We start from the raw sequence: 15,056 nt of genomic DNA on the forward strand, positions 1-15,056 counted from the left end.
AAGACACACAAATATACATATGCTCTCACACAAGTACACAGAGGGAAGGACAGTAGAAAGACAGTAGGCTCAGGTAATACAAATAAATGTTCTGAACCAAGGAAAGCTTTGAAAGTGTATTTATTTTCTTCATTGAAATTTAAAATGCCAAATGGATGGAAAACTTATCCATTTACTCATTTTTCTTGATTTTTTTCCTGGAAAGGAAACATTAAGAAAAATATATGTGATATCTACAGAAAATGTTTGCTACAAAAGAAATCTCTAAACTGAAAAAGAAGAGATAAAAGCATCTGTTGCCATGCTGCTCAATGTTACTGAAATGAGATTACTACAGTGAGGAGAGATGCTGTCTTAATGCATTCAGCCAAGGAAGCGGCTCAAGGATGGTTGGGAGTTTCCCATTGCCCCCTTTAAACAGTCTTGTCAGTCTCACAGCCTCAAGGGATGTACAAAATGTAATTACCAAGGCTTATGATAAGACAGAAATGAAATCCATAAGCAGAAAGGAATTTTAAAATGCCAGCCAGTTTCCAATGTCTCTATCTAAAAGGTTTCCCATGAACTCCAATCTTGGTTGGCAATGAAACTATCCTCGCCATTTCTATCTGTGTCTTAGCTAGCTAGAGTTTTCTATAGGATGTGAAGTTATGATAGAGCAAGAAAGTAAACTATTGTAAGGGATTGATAGGGATATCTACTGAATTTCCCTCAAGTCTTAAACAAAGGCTTCTGACGAGAGTTTTTCGGAAGTGCCTTGGACTATTCCAGAAGTGGGTTGACTCTAAAATGAGTGGAGAAGATAAGAAGGAGTCATACATTATCCAATTCCCTTGAAGTTATAGTTTTGTGGCTAATGATGCTGGCTGGCCCAGGGCTGGTGGTTATCAACATCAAGTGTGACATCCTTATGTTGGCCAGCTGGATATGAGTGATGTTGAGTGAAGTGACATGCTGGCCCGAAGACAGGGGAGTCTTTTACCAAGCTTCACAAGGAATGTTGGCTTAATCTGAATTATTCAGTCAGTTGTTAAAGCACTTTAATTTTAAGAAGGCAATACCTATAATGTTTCACTTTTTCCTAAGTTTTTCTCTTAATTCTGAAGTCAAAGAGAAAAGGAAGAATTCAACTGCAGCTGATTTCTTCCTCAGGATTCACCAAAATGGTTCTACTTTCAAATACAATTTAACCGAGCATTTGGACTCTGAGTTTCATCTACTCCAAGCCAAACAAAAACTCAAGGAAATCAAGCAAACAAACAAACAAAAAACTCCAAACACAGAGAATGGAATATTAAACCAAAATCTTAAACATTAGGAAAGCTATAATAAAACTATGTCTTCCATGCAGCATATGAAAACATAATCCGTCAGATTTTGTATTGACTAGAATTGAAAGTGAATTTCTATCACAAGATAATATCATAATCTCTATCTCTTCTTCACTCTCACTGCTCTCTCATATTCTACATATTACTGATTTGGGAATATCTGTTTGGCCCTGGAAGATGACCCTGTTATGCATCATTTATTAGCTCACAAGAGTTTCTGGAAGTGGGAAGAATTACCAGTATGAACTCTTGAAAATCACCAAGATGTGCCAAGGAAGAGTAATGAACATAAGCACAAGCTTGAAAAAGCACAAGCAGGCACTAACCAATGACTCTCAAGTCAGGGGGAGGGGGATTAAAACCCGTAGGCAAGTGAGTGAAGACAAAGAAGCTATCAAAATGAACCCAGTTCCTTACTGCCTATTTACACAGAACTCCCCACTGACTTTACTGAAGGGCTATGAAGAGGACCCAAGTTGTAATATGTATGTTTGCATGGCTGGTATGCACTGATTGGCCTCCATAAATACACAGTTATACGAATTCAAGAATTGTAACAGGGTAGTCTTTTACTGTTAACTAGACCTTTAATTGAGTAAAGACTGTAAGTTCACATTGGAAGAAAGGGAAAACCTCAATTATGAATGTGTTTGCTTCAGGCTATTCCTTCAGAAGTCTTCTTGTTTATGCTTGCTACCAACTATGCTATTCCCATATTCTGTTAAAGCAATAAGGGAGCTGAGTAAGAACACATAGAAACAGTTTGGTTTCCCTTTTGCTCCATCACAGGGCAGATTATGCCCCAGAAAGATTCATTGAATTCACATCTAGAAACTTTAGATATACAAAGAGGAGGACCTGGTGTAGACTTTTCCTAGACTGGTGCTTGCAATTCAGACTCTATGAGACCTCCTTAGTTGATTGGGTGGACCATGTTCTCATGGTATCCCTCCATCCCCCCTGACTCCACTTACTTTCTGGCTCAACTTCCACAAGATTCCTGGAGTCCTAGCAGGGGCTGTAAGGGGGAAATCGTATGAAGACTTCCAATGTAGTTTTTTTTTTTTTTTTTTTTTTTTCTGAATAATGTCTGCCTGTGGATTTCTGCATCTGTTCTCAGTTGCTGCCAGGGGAGGCCTTTCTGATGACTGGACTAGGAACTGGTCTATGAATATACTTGAATAACATTGGGAATCATTTCATTGACTTTTTGTTTATTTGTTTTTGTTTTTGTTTGGTTTTAGGCCATGTGTGTTTGGATAAAGTCTGTGTCTCTGGTCTATTCAGTCTTCATTTCCTGGTTATCCAAGTAGTGTCTGACTCATAGTATGAGCCTCAAATTAAACCAGACACTGGATGGCTACACCTATAAGGTCTGTGCCACCATTATAGCACATCTTGCAGGCAGGATTATAGGTTAAAAGTTTTCTGGCTGTGTTGTTGTCAACATTTCTTTTTCTGTAGCCTCTATAGTACCTTCCCACACCAAAGAGAATAGATCATGAGGTGAAGACTTTATGGATGCATAAGCTGAATCTTTTTATATTCAATGAACATTTTGGATGTTGTTCTCAGCAGTGGGGTTCAGCGATCAGTTTCAGCGACCAACTCTTTTTCATAGCACTAGAGAGGGCTGTTTAGAGACCTCCCTGACCCTCTCAGACAAAAACTGAACCAAATGCAACCAAGTCCTACCAATCAGAGCCTTGCCTGGCTATAAGAGATGACCAGTTTAGACTATACATCCTCCACAACTAGGAGTTCTCACTAGGATCACCCTTACAATACCAGGAAGTTTCCAGTGTCCTAGGTTTCCACACTGCAAATGAAATAACACCTAATTGTAGCCACCCTCCCCTGAACTGACTCCCTCCATCCCAGCCTCCTCCATCCGATCCCTTTCACTCCTGTTCCCACCTGCCCTCAGTCCACACACAAGGTTCTTCTATGCTCCCTTCCCTGGGAGATTCATGCATCCTCTGAGAGCATTCATCTTTACCTACTTTCTAGGTCTACTTATTACAGCTTGACTGTCCTTTACTTAACAACTAATATCCACTTATAAATGAATACCTACCACATTTGCCTTTCATGATCTTATTTACCTCAGGGTGATTTTTTTGTAGTTCCAGCCATTTGCCTGAAAATTTCATGATGCCATTTTATTTTAAAACAGCTGGGTAATACCCATTTTATAATGTAACACAATTACTTTATCCATCCTTCAATTGAGGGATATCTAGATTGTTTCTACTTTCTGGTTACTATGGATAACGCTGCAATGAACAAACGTGAGCAAGTGTCATCATGGAAGGATGGAGTGTTTTTTGGATATATGTCCAAGAGTGGTATAGTTAGGTCTTGAGGTAGATCGATTCCCAATTTCCTAAGGAAAATTGGTTTCCATAGTAGCTATACAACTTTGCACTCGCACCAGTAATTTAGGAGAGTTTACCTCTCTCCATATTTTCACCAGCGTGAGCTGTCACTTGTGTTACTGATCTTAGCCATTCTGATAGGTTTAAGATGAACTCTCAAGTAGTTTTGATTGCATTTTCCTGATAGCTAAGGATATTTATTTTAGTGTTTCTCAGTCAACAGAGAATCCTCTATTAACAATTCTATATTTAGATCTATATCCAATTTCTAATTGGATTGTTTGATTTTTTTTGATATCTAGGTTCTTGAGTTGTTTGTATATTTTGGATATTACTTCTATATGAAATGTGGAGTTGACAAAAATCTTTTCCTGATCTGTAGACTGCCATTTTTAATTTGGGTTGTATTTTGCCATACAGAAACTTTTCAGGATCAAGAGGTCCCATTTATTAGTTGTTGATCTTATGACCTGGCATACTGTTTAGAAAGTTTGTCTCCTCTGCCAATATGCTCAAGGCTATTCCATATTTTCTCTTCTACCAGGTTTAGTGTATCTGGTTTTATGGTGAAGTCTTTGATCCCATTGAACTTGTTTTGTGCAGGGTGATAAGTATGGATCTATTTACATTCATCTGCATGTAGACATCCAGTTAGACCAGTATCATTTGTTGAAGAGGCCTTGTTTTTTTTTTTTTTTCCATCATGTATGTCTTGCTTCTTTATGAAAAATCAGGTGTCCATGTGTGTGTGGATTGGTGTCTGGGTCTTCAAGTCCATTTCATTGATCATGTCTATTTCTATGCCAATACCAGGAGGTTTCTAGTACAAATTGAAATCAAACATGGTGATACTTTCAGAAGTTCTTTTATTGTATTGTAATATGTATCGTGGAATTTTTGTTTTTGTATATGAAATTGGGAATTGTCATTTCAAGGCGTGGAAATAATTGTGTTGGAATTTTAATGGGGATTTCATTGTATCTGTGGATTGCTTTTGGTAAAATGGCCGTTTTACTATGTTAATCCTACTAATCTATGAACATAGAAGATTTTTCCATCTTTTTTTTTCTTGGATATTTTCTTTATTTACATTTCAATTGTTTCCCCTTTCCAGGTCTCCCCCAGAAACCCTGTTTCCTATTCCCCCTCCCCCTGCATCTGTGAGGATGTTCACCCACCCACTCTTGAATTAACACCCTGGAATTCCCTACAATGGGGCATCGAACACCTTCAGGCCCAAGGGCCACTCTTTCCACTGACGTCCAACAAGGCCATCTTCTGCCATATATGCAGCCAGAGCCATGGGTCCCTCCATGTATACCCTTTGCTTGGTTGTCCAGCCCCTGGGAGCTCTGGAGGATCTGGCCAGTTGACACCATCTTTTGATAGCATCTTAAATTTCGTTCTTTAAAAATTTGCATCTGTGTCAGCTTGGTTATATGGTGGATTACATTGACTGATGTTCCTATATTGAACCTACGTTTCTCCTCCCTCCTTTCATCCCAATCCCCAACCCCTGCTCTACTCTGCACCCCCATTGACTCCTCCTATATTATTATTAAGAAAGGGGTGGCCATCCATTTATATCTACCAAACAAGACTTGACAAGGCAAGCAAGTATGAGGGAAATGGTCCTAAAATCCAGCCAAAGAGTTAGAGATAACCCCTGCTCCCACAAGAAGACCACTCTACACAATTGGAGCATATACATAAAGGGATTCCTAGAGGCCAGTTCAGTCTTTGAGAGGCCTATGAGCCAAGATTAGTTGATTCTTTGAGTTTTCTTTGGGTAACCTTGACCTCCCCCCTCCCCCCGTCTTCTACAATTCTTCCTTTCATTACACAGGTATTCCTGAGCTCAGTCTAATTGTTCAGCCGTGAGTCTCTGCATCTATGTCCATCAGTTACTGGATTTATTCTCTGGAGCATCTTAAGGATAAGCTAGAAATAAGAACTTAGTGCAATGTGGCTTCCAGAAACCAGTGTGGTTGACCCTAGCTAAGACTCCTAGCCTTCTGGGATATAGATCCTCAACTGAGCATCTTCTGTAATCAGGCAAGACTTCCAATGGAGGGACTGGGACACCAACCCTGTCACATAACCTTTAACCAACAATTTATCTGGCCTACAAGATGTGCTGAAGTAAAGTTGGCACAGAAATTGAGGGAGTGGTTGCCCAATGTGCTGGTCCAGCCTGAGATCCATGCAAGAAAAAAAAAAAAAGTATAGTACAGCCCTGATACTCACCCAAGGGCCAGGACCCAGAGACTGGAGATGTATATATAAAAGAAAGAAAAAGAAAAAGAAACGTCATGAAACTGCTTACATTCTGCTTTATTCATAGATTGGTGCCTAGCTCTTTTGTTAGCAGAAAGGCTTCATCCAGCAATGGATGATCTTTTTGATGAATTCTTGGATAGATTTGTGTATGAGTTGAAGTGGTCAGCTCAGCCATTAGAAAATTCCACTGGACTTCACAACCACCTTCCTGGAAGAGACAGATCAGAGAGCATATAGGCCAGAAGGGAGAGGCTGAGTAAGCCCCTACTACCTTATTCCCTAAAGACCAATCAGTTTAACTGGTGCACTGTTCTGCCAATCATATTGCATCTAGTTTCTGATGCTCTATTATGCCCCAACCCCACCCAAACCATATAGAAACTTGCAGAACAGACACCGGGGTTCACTGACTCACCTTCGGGTCTGGGAGGACCCTAGTGCACTGGAACAATAAATTCCTCTTGTGTTTTGCATCGATTCCTGCTCCTCGTGATTCATTCACTCAGGGGGTCCCTGGTAGGCTAAGGCTTGCCAGAGTCTTACAGAGTTTTATTGAATAATTTTATATGTGTGTTCATAAGGGAAATTTGTCAATAATTCTCTTTCTTTGTTAAGTCTTTCAGCAGGTTTGAATATTAAAGTACCTGTAGTCTCATAAAATGAATTGAGCAATGTGCCTTCAGTTTCTATTTCTGGAATAATCTTAGGAGTATTGGCATGAAATCTTTGAAAGTCTGGTAGAATTCTATACTAAATCATCAGGACCTGAATTTTTTTTTAAATAGTCAGGAGTCTTTAATGATTGTTTCTATTTTCCTATGGGTTATAGGTCTATTTAAATTTTTTATCTAGTCTGGATTTAATTTTGGAAAGTGGTACCAATACAGAAAATGTTTAATTTCTTTTACACTTTCTAGTTTGGTGGATTTTAAAACATGTCATCAGGATTCTTTGGAATTCCTCTATATCTGTTGGTATGCTCCCCCTTTCCTTTCTGATTTTCTTAATATGGGTGATCTCTCACCATCTTTTAGTTTTGTTTATCTATCTTGTTGATTTTGTCAAATACTTTGCTTCACTAATTCTTTGTATTGTTGTTTTTTGTTTCTATTTTATTGATTTCAGCCCTTGGTATGATTTTTTTATTACTGTGTACTTCTCTTATTTGTTTACTTCTTTTTGTTCTAGACCTTTCAGGTGTGCTGTTAAGTTACTAGTATGAGATCTCCCCAATTTCTGTTTTCTATGTAGGCTCTTCATGCTGTGAATTTAGTAAGATTTTCATCGGGTTTTATTTTTTTGGGGAATTGATACCACTGATGATGTAAGATATCATTGATCAATAATTGTTGTTTTCTGTTATTTTCTTGTTGTTGTTGGTGGTGGTAGTGGTGGTAGTGTGTGTGTGTGTATGTTTGTGTATGTGTATATGTGTGTATGTGTGTATGCATGTGTGCACGTGCATGTGTGTCTGTGCACTAACTTCCTGTATTTGGTTTTTCTAGTTTGAGATTATTTATTACTTGTGTTTTCATGATAAAATTAACCTTCTTGGGTTGGAGTCTTCCTTCTCTCAACTTCTATGTAGATATATGTTGTTTAAATTCAACTGTATCATAGAATATCTTATATTTTTCATCTATGGTGATTGAAAGTTGTGTGTGTATCATAATCTTGGCTGGAATCTGTGGTTTCTTAGAGCCTTTAGCACCTCTTCCTAAGACCTTCTGTCTCTAAGAGTCTCCACTGAGGAGTCAAGTGTAATTCTAATAGGTTTGTCTTTGTATGTTACTTGGTCTTTTCCTTACAACTTTTAATATTCCTTGTCATATATGTCTATTATTGTGAAGGGTCTTCCTTTCCTGAACTAATCAATTTGATATTCTGTGTGCTTTTTGTACATCTAGGCATCTTATTCTTTATGTTAGGAAACATTTTCCTATGATTTTTTTGAAAACGTTTTCTGGCCCTTGAGCTGATATTCTTCTCCTTCCTATATTCCTATTATTCTTTGGCTTTTTATAGTGTCCCAAACCCCAGATTTCCTGGATGTGTAGTATCAGAATTCTTTTGATTTAAAAATTTCCTGGACCAATGTATCCATGTCTTTTACCTTCTCTTCCATGCCTGAGATTCTCTCTTCTATCCCTTGTATGCAATTTGTACAGCTTGCCTTTGTAGTTTCTGTTTGAATTCCTAAATGTTATGTTTCTAGAATTCCCTCACTTTATACTTGCCTCTATTTCCATTTTCAGGTCTTAAATAGCTTTGTTCATTTCCTACAACTCTTTGGTTTTTTCCTTATATCTTGAAGGGATTTATTAATTTCCTTCAATTGTGAGTTTGTGTTTTTATGGATGTGTGTAAGGGATTTATTCACTTTCTTAGTAAGGACCTCTGTCATCTTCACATAGTTGGTTTTAAGGTCATTTTCTTGTGCAAATATTCTGGGCCTGATATGGTAGGTTAACTGCCTGTTTCTTATTGTGTTATTCTATTTGAATCTAGGCTTCTGCTTTCAGGATGAGTACAGGTATAATTGCTGATTTTCAGGTTTGTCATTGTTGGGTGTGTGTTTTGTTCCTTGGCTTCTGTTTTCTCTTCTATTTTCAGAGAGTATGATGTCTGTGAGTTATCTATTTTACTGCCTGCTCCCCTGGTGTGTTCACAGATAAAGCCTGCTGGGGATGAATGGTAGGATGCAGTGATAAGTAAGGAGAGGGATTTCATGGGATCCAAGGGGCATTGAGGGGAATAAGAGAAGCTAAAGCTACTCTTCTGTTGTAATTCTAGGGACAAGTCTGAGAATAGGGTATGCTAGATGAAAAGGAAGAGTAGAGAAATCTGTGGGCAGACCAACTGGTCTTTTAGCATTTAAGCAAGAGGTGTCCACTTAAATTGGTATGTGGCAAACAGATATGGGTTGAGGGTAGTAAGGACAGGAGGGATGGTCTGTGAGATCCACAGGAGTTGTGGAGAGAGGGCGATGAAGGCTGCATTAGAGCCTGAGGGATTGATTCTGCTGTAGAAACAGAGATGGTTTTTACTTTCATGATGTCAGTGATCATCTATGCCTAGAGTGTATATCTGAAGAGGGCAACAGAATTCTGATTTATGATTGTATTGTCAACTTGATTATTGATGGCACAGTTTAAGCAAAGGCTATTGCCAGAGCTATTTTTATATCTTGTAGGCATGCATAAAACCAAAATATTAAATACCAAATTCATAACTCTACTTCTAGTTCCTAAATATTGCCAGATCTCAGGCCACCTCTAAGGAATCTCCAAGTTTTCTGAGTGTGGTCAGAGGAAGATCATAGCACAACCAGGACAGGATCGAACCTCATTAAAGAAAAGGGAGCAAAGTCTTCTCTGTACACCAAAGTCTTGCCATTCCTATTGTCCCTGGAGAGTATACGGATGCCACAGTTCTCTTCTTCAGCATTTGTCCCATCCACAGAAACATTCCCATACTTTTCCTGGTGAAGCAACTCTCTCACACACAAAAATCTCCTCACATTAGTGGTAATCACCATATCCTCTTAAAGTGGCCACACTGCTATAAAAACTGCAGGTCAGGGGCCTCAGGGCTATCGGGTCACCCCAGTGCAATTCTATACATGATTCTCTCCATGGAATCAGCTTTCAAGTGAGCAAGCAGTTTCTGAAGTTTAATGCTCTAGTTCAAAATCTCTTTGCAGAGATTGTAGAATACCTTTACTTCTGTCCCTTCTGGTGATGGGAATGTCCCTGTTAAATGTGTGGGCTTAGGACTGAACATAAAATTTTGCTCATGGCATGAAGAAATAATAGATTTCACTCAATCCTTGTAATTCCATACGTTTTTCTAATATGAAGCATACAAAACTACACAATGGTCCCAGAACAGGTGATCTGAACAAGGATGACTCAAACAGAATTCTTCCTTAGTCTTCCAATATTGGTGAGTTAATAAATAAGGATTAGGTGACAGTGGTATGAGACAGATGTGCAAGGAACACAAAAAGTGCTGCATGACAATTGTAACTTCAGTTTTAGAGGATCTAATCTCCTTTTCTAGCCTCCAAAGACACCTGTACACATATGACTCAAATATATACACTCAGGTACATTTAAGCACACATATAAAACAAGTAAGTCTTTTTGTAAAATCTTACCAAACAAAAGTAGAAAAAAAAATCAGAATTCAGGGCATTGTTTGAATTAATAAGTTTAAGTATCAATTAAATGAAATGAGCAATATTATATTTTCAGAAACAAAGATGTCATTCAAAATTCAGAGTCATTAATCAAAATTCAATACCACTCTAATTTACAGAATAGATAAAAGAAATAAAACAGTAAAGACACATGCCTACTATTGATTACATGACTATCAGAAGCAAAACCCACTCCCGGGTGTACAGAAGTATTCAGGTCCCCTGTGATTACAGTTCAGGTGTGGAGCTAGCTCTGGAGGTTTGACTTCTGCTGACCTCATCAGAAAATGTCCATGGGTGCTGGATAAAGCAGGAACTAGTACATTCATTCCTCAGCAAACCTTAATAACTCTGGAGACCTTAGACTAAATTAATGATTGGTACAATTATCAAATTGTGAATTATTTTACAGATCATAGAGATTGCACAATTTACCTGATTAAAGAAATTTGTTTTAGAAGCATAATGACTTCTTTTGCATCTGAGTTATATTTTGCCCCAAAACACCCTCTAGTTATCTGTAATTGACAGCCTTAAAATTCAGCCACTGTTTCAGCCACTGTACATTTCTTTAACATCTATCTGTAATAAAGATTATATCTCTGTTTTCATTCTAGTTGGTTTTTTCACACATCACACTTCTAAACCAGTTCAACTAATGTTTTCAAAGACTGGAGTCTTAGACGAATTTAAAGACTTAGAATCACACTTGATTACTATAAAAATTAGGAACCATGTAGCAATCCTAATTTTCAGATCTGCAAATAAGTAGATATGTGCTCTGAATGACTAATTCTGTCTCTGGGTGTGATCTTTATTATGTCTTTAAACACTCAGCTCATTCTAGTGAATTCTAATTGTCCATTGTAGTATTTAATTCTCTGTCCTTTATTATATAGTCACATAAATGCAGGGTCAGCATTCATAATGTTTGGTAATTTCTATTTGGTAAACCAGAGATAATTATATCCCATGGGAAGTTTATTGATGAAAAGAAACAACACTTCTTTATATTGTGTGTCACATTTCTAATCTATTTGAACAAAAAGAGGCTGAATTATTCACTTTAGGTAATCACAAAAAACAGTAAAGTATCTCCTCCTGGGCTGTTATGTAAAAACCCAGCCACTCCTTCTTTTACTATTGCACTTTTAGAGTTACTTGGTGCTGTAACCCCAGTGCCCAAGACTGTTGCTTAAAGCTAGATTTTATAGAAGAATGTGTAGTGTTTCTGAGTGACTTGGAGTATAAATAGGCTTAGGAAGGGCAAACACAGAATCCAGAGGCAACACAATAGACTGACCTTCTCATCAACCCTTGTTCCCCCCACCTTCCTTAACTAAATCAAGTCAGGAAAAGCCAGAGCCACACCAGAACAATGAGTGAAAAATGACCCTGCTAGCTGTGGATTTGCAATGCCTTATTACTTAGCCATCCCATCTTGTGCATCAAAGAGCACAGAGTAAGGGAGACTGCTGCAGCATTGAAGAAGAAAGGGAAGGAGGTGATTTATTGGCAGTTTGAGATCTGGTTACCAGCCTGGAAAACAAGAGCAGATGCATTTGCATGATTACAAAATGAAATGCCTTTCAAATAACTTAATCTCCAGGAATACTCTGGTATATACATTTGCTTTTAATTCCTCAGGGATAGGCAGCAGAGCGTGAGGCCCTTTGTTTACACACTATATATGGATAGAAGACACGGGTCTGTGCATGTGCACTGGTGGGAGCCAAGAGGATTACAGTATTATCCTACCATTGTTTTCTGCACTACAACCACTTCAATCTACAGGAAAATGAAAACAGAAATGGGGCCCAGGAGATTCTTAAGCTCAGGCTGCTCCCATCTAGGTCTGTATTGCTGACGTTGATGGAGCCCAGAAAGCAGCATCCTTTCTTTAGGTTTCACCCCAAACCTTGGGTGGGCATGAAAAAATATGTGTGTGTGTGTGTGTGTGTGTGTGTATATATATATATATATATATATATATATATATATATATATATGTATTGAGGAAGTGAAATCACCCAAAAGACAGCAGTCAGGACTTTTTTTCGCTCATAAAACTAGAATTCAGCCAAACAGACATAAAAATATAAAGTTTCCATTACAGTTCAAGTGTTCAAAGCCAAGCAGTCTTGGAAGTGTTTATGGTTAGTGCTGGGCAATAAAGCCTTTAAATGCAGCTGTTCGGACTAAATATGAATTTAAGAAAAGATAGGAAAACTGCTCGTCCCTCCCTCATGCTGAGCTTCCCCGGGCCTGGGGCAGCAGAGATTTCATTTTCCATCTGGCATAAAAGAAATCTGGACATGACACAGATGAATTAGTCAACGTGCCTATAATGTGTCATGTCTACAGGGCCCACTTTTGTGCTGGACGAAGTAACCCTGGGCCAGTTGTCAAAAGGCTGAGTTTCATCAGGCAGCAGAGGCCATGAAGGTCAGACATGAAAGTCAGAAGGCTGGCTTATAGGGTTACAGTGAGGTCAGGTGAGGTCGGATAATTTTTCTCCATTTCAAGGTCTGGGCAGTAAGGGTGAGACAGGATTATTAACAAGAGGGATGACTATTGGCTTTAGGGAGATGTTTGGAAACTCTTGCCCAAGAAAAGATGGCTATTAGTATTCCCCTAATGACAGATGAGGAGAGTCAGGAGGAGAGGAGAATGGTTGGGCTAAGAGCACAAGTGTAAAGGAAAAAAGTGATTTCCACCCTGGATTAGGTTCTGGCTCTTAGCATGTTATTCAGGTCTTCTGGGCCTGCCCTCTCAAGGACTGCCCACTCTTTCTCAGAAGCCTCAGAGATCAAGTGAGAAGCATTATTTAATATATTGTAAGAAAGTCCTCATACCTCCTGAACTTCCTTTCTGTTTTAAGCAAAGGTGTAGTTTACTATTTTTGTTTTATTCTTTGTATGTATTGAAAACTGTTGAATGAGAGCCAAAACAAACAACTAAGAAAAATGAGCAGAAATGACTACTCCCTCCCCATCCAAAAAAGTATATTCATGTATACCCACATTTAAAGATATACACCCTCGCACATCCCCAAGATTAATTCAAAGAATAACTAAAATTTAATGAGCTAATGAATTAGAATTCTCTACGGGAACATTGTGTGTGTGTGTGTGTGTGTGTGTGTGTGTGTGTGTGTGTGTGTTTGTAAAACAAAGAGGATTAATTACATTGGTTTATATGATTTGCTCTACGTAGTCAAACTATGGCTGTCTCATATTGGAAAGGTCAAAAATGCAGTACAGTAGTTGCTCAATACATGAAGCCGTGTGCTTTAGTAGTATCAATCTGGCACTAAGGCCATGCAGAGTTCCCAGAAAGCCACTGGTCTTCTGCCCAGTGGAATTACTGGGTTCAGATATCAGTGAGTAAATGCAGCAATAATAGTGTAGAGGAATTTGCCAACAATGTGAATACAAACAAGCAAAAAATACAATCTTCCTTCTTCCTTTTATCTAGGCTACCACTAGAAAGATACATAACTCATTTAACATGAGGTCTCAGACTTCAAATAATCTGAGGAATAAAATCCCTCACAGGAGTGTTCCATGCTTATTCTTTAGTTGATTCTCGATCCAGTCAAATGAAACAAAGAGATTAACTGTCACTGCTGGGGGCTTATTTAAGAGCAGAGCAATCATTCATACTTTCCAGGGCAATGTGGTAGAAATAAAATGGCTTTTCTCTGTGGATTGTCTGATGATTTAGGAATCACCAAACAATCTGGGCCTTCATTTAAAGCAATGTTAACAGAGTACTTCCTTAATCTGTTGAAGATACTATATAAGACTAAAATTAAATCTAATGAAATCATTTGAATATAAGATGTCCCACACAGGCTCATGCATTTGAACACGCGGTCTCCTCTTGGTGGTTCTTTTTCAGAGAAGTTAGAACCTTTAGGAGGTAGGATAAATCCTTGATGGAAGAAGGAAACCACTAGAGTCAGGCCTTAAAGTTTAGTAGGCACAATTTCCTATCTTCCCTCTGCTTCTTAAAAGTTTGTATTGCACTGCAATGCAGCAAGGTGATTATAAGACCAGACACCTCATACACCTGCTATCATACTTTCCCTGTCTTGACTGACTGTACTTCATTTTAAAATCTATTTGTATTTGTTTGAAAGACGAAAGAAATACAACCAGAGATTCCAATGCTCCTCTTTCTCTTATGCGTTTGACCTTTTACTTTTACTTTCCTGTCCAGCATTGTCTTTCGTAAAGTGGGAATGAAGTGAGCCAACACAGAACTCTGTTCCACATAGTAAACCATTGCATGAATGCTAGTACACCTATGAGTTTTATTATAGAAAAAATTCAAGCCTTACATTGCTACGTGTGACTGGCAACCGAAATCGTGAAGTAGAAACACAATATGGTATTGTCACAGCATCTGACTGAATGATAATGTCATAAAAATAGACATAATGTCATAAATTAATATTCTAAGTAGAATGGTAAATTTGGTAGTTAAAGAACACTTTTAGATGCCTACAAAGTTATCATGAAAATAAGAATGCATGCTTCCTGTATTGTGTTTGTCAGTCAGAGTCTTTCTTTCATAACATACCCAGTGGAGTCCAGTTATTATTTGTTAGAGTTACAAATAATTAAATGAGTTTCCAAATGGGTGTGGTGTGGGAAAGGGGAATCTACTGTTGGCAGCTACCTGATGAAAAATGTTCCCTAGAACTAAGGTAACTCCTGCTTTCTTTAACATGAGATATTTAAAGGAAAGGTTTCTGCTTCTTCTTTTTTTTTTTTTTGATTTTTAATATTTTTATTACATATTTTCCTCAATTACATTTCCAATGCTATCCCAAAAGTCCCCCATAGCGCCCCCCACTTC

Source organism: Mus caroli, chromosome 13 (genome assembly GCF_900094665.2).
Source record: "Mus caroli chromosome 13, CAROLI_EIJ_v1.1, whole genome shotgun sequence".
NCBI classification, from domain to species: domain Eukaryota; kingdom Metazoa; phylum Chordata; class Mammalia; order Rodentia; family Muridae; genus Mus; species Mus caroli.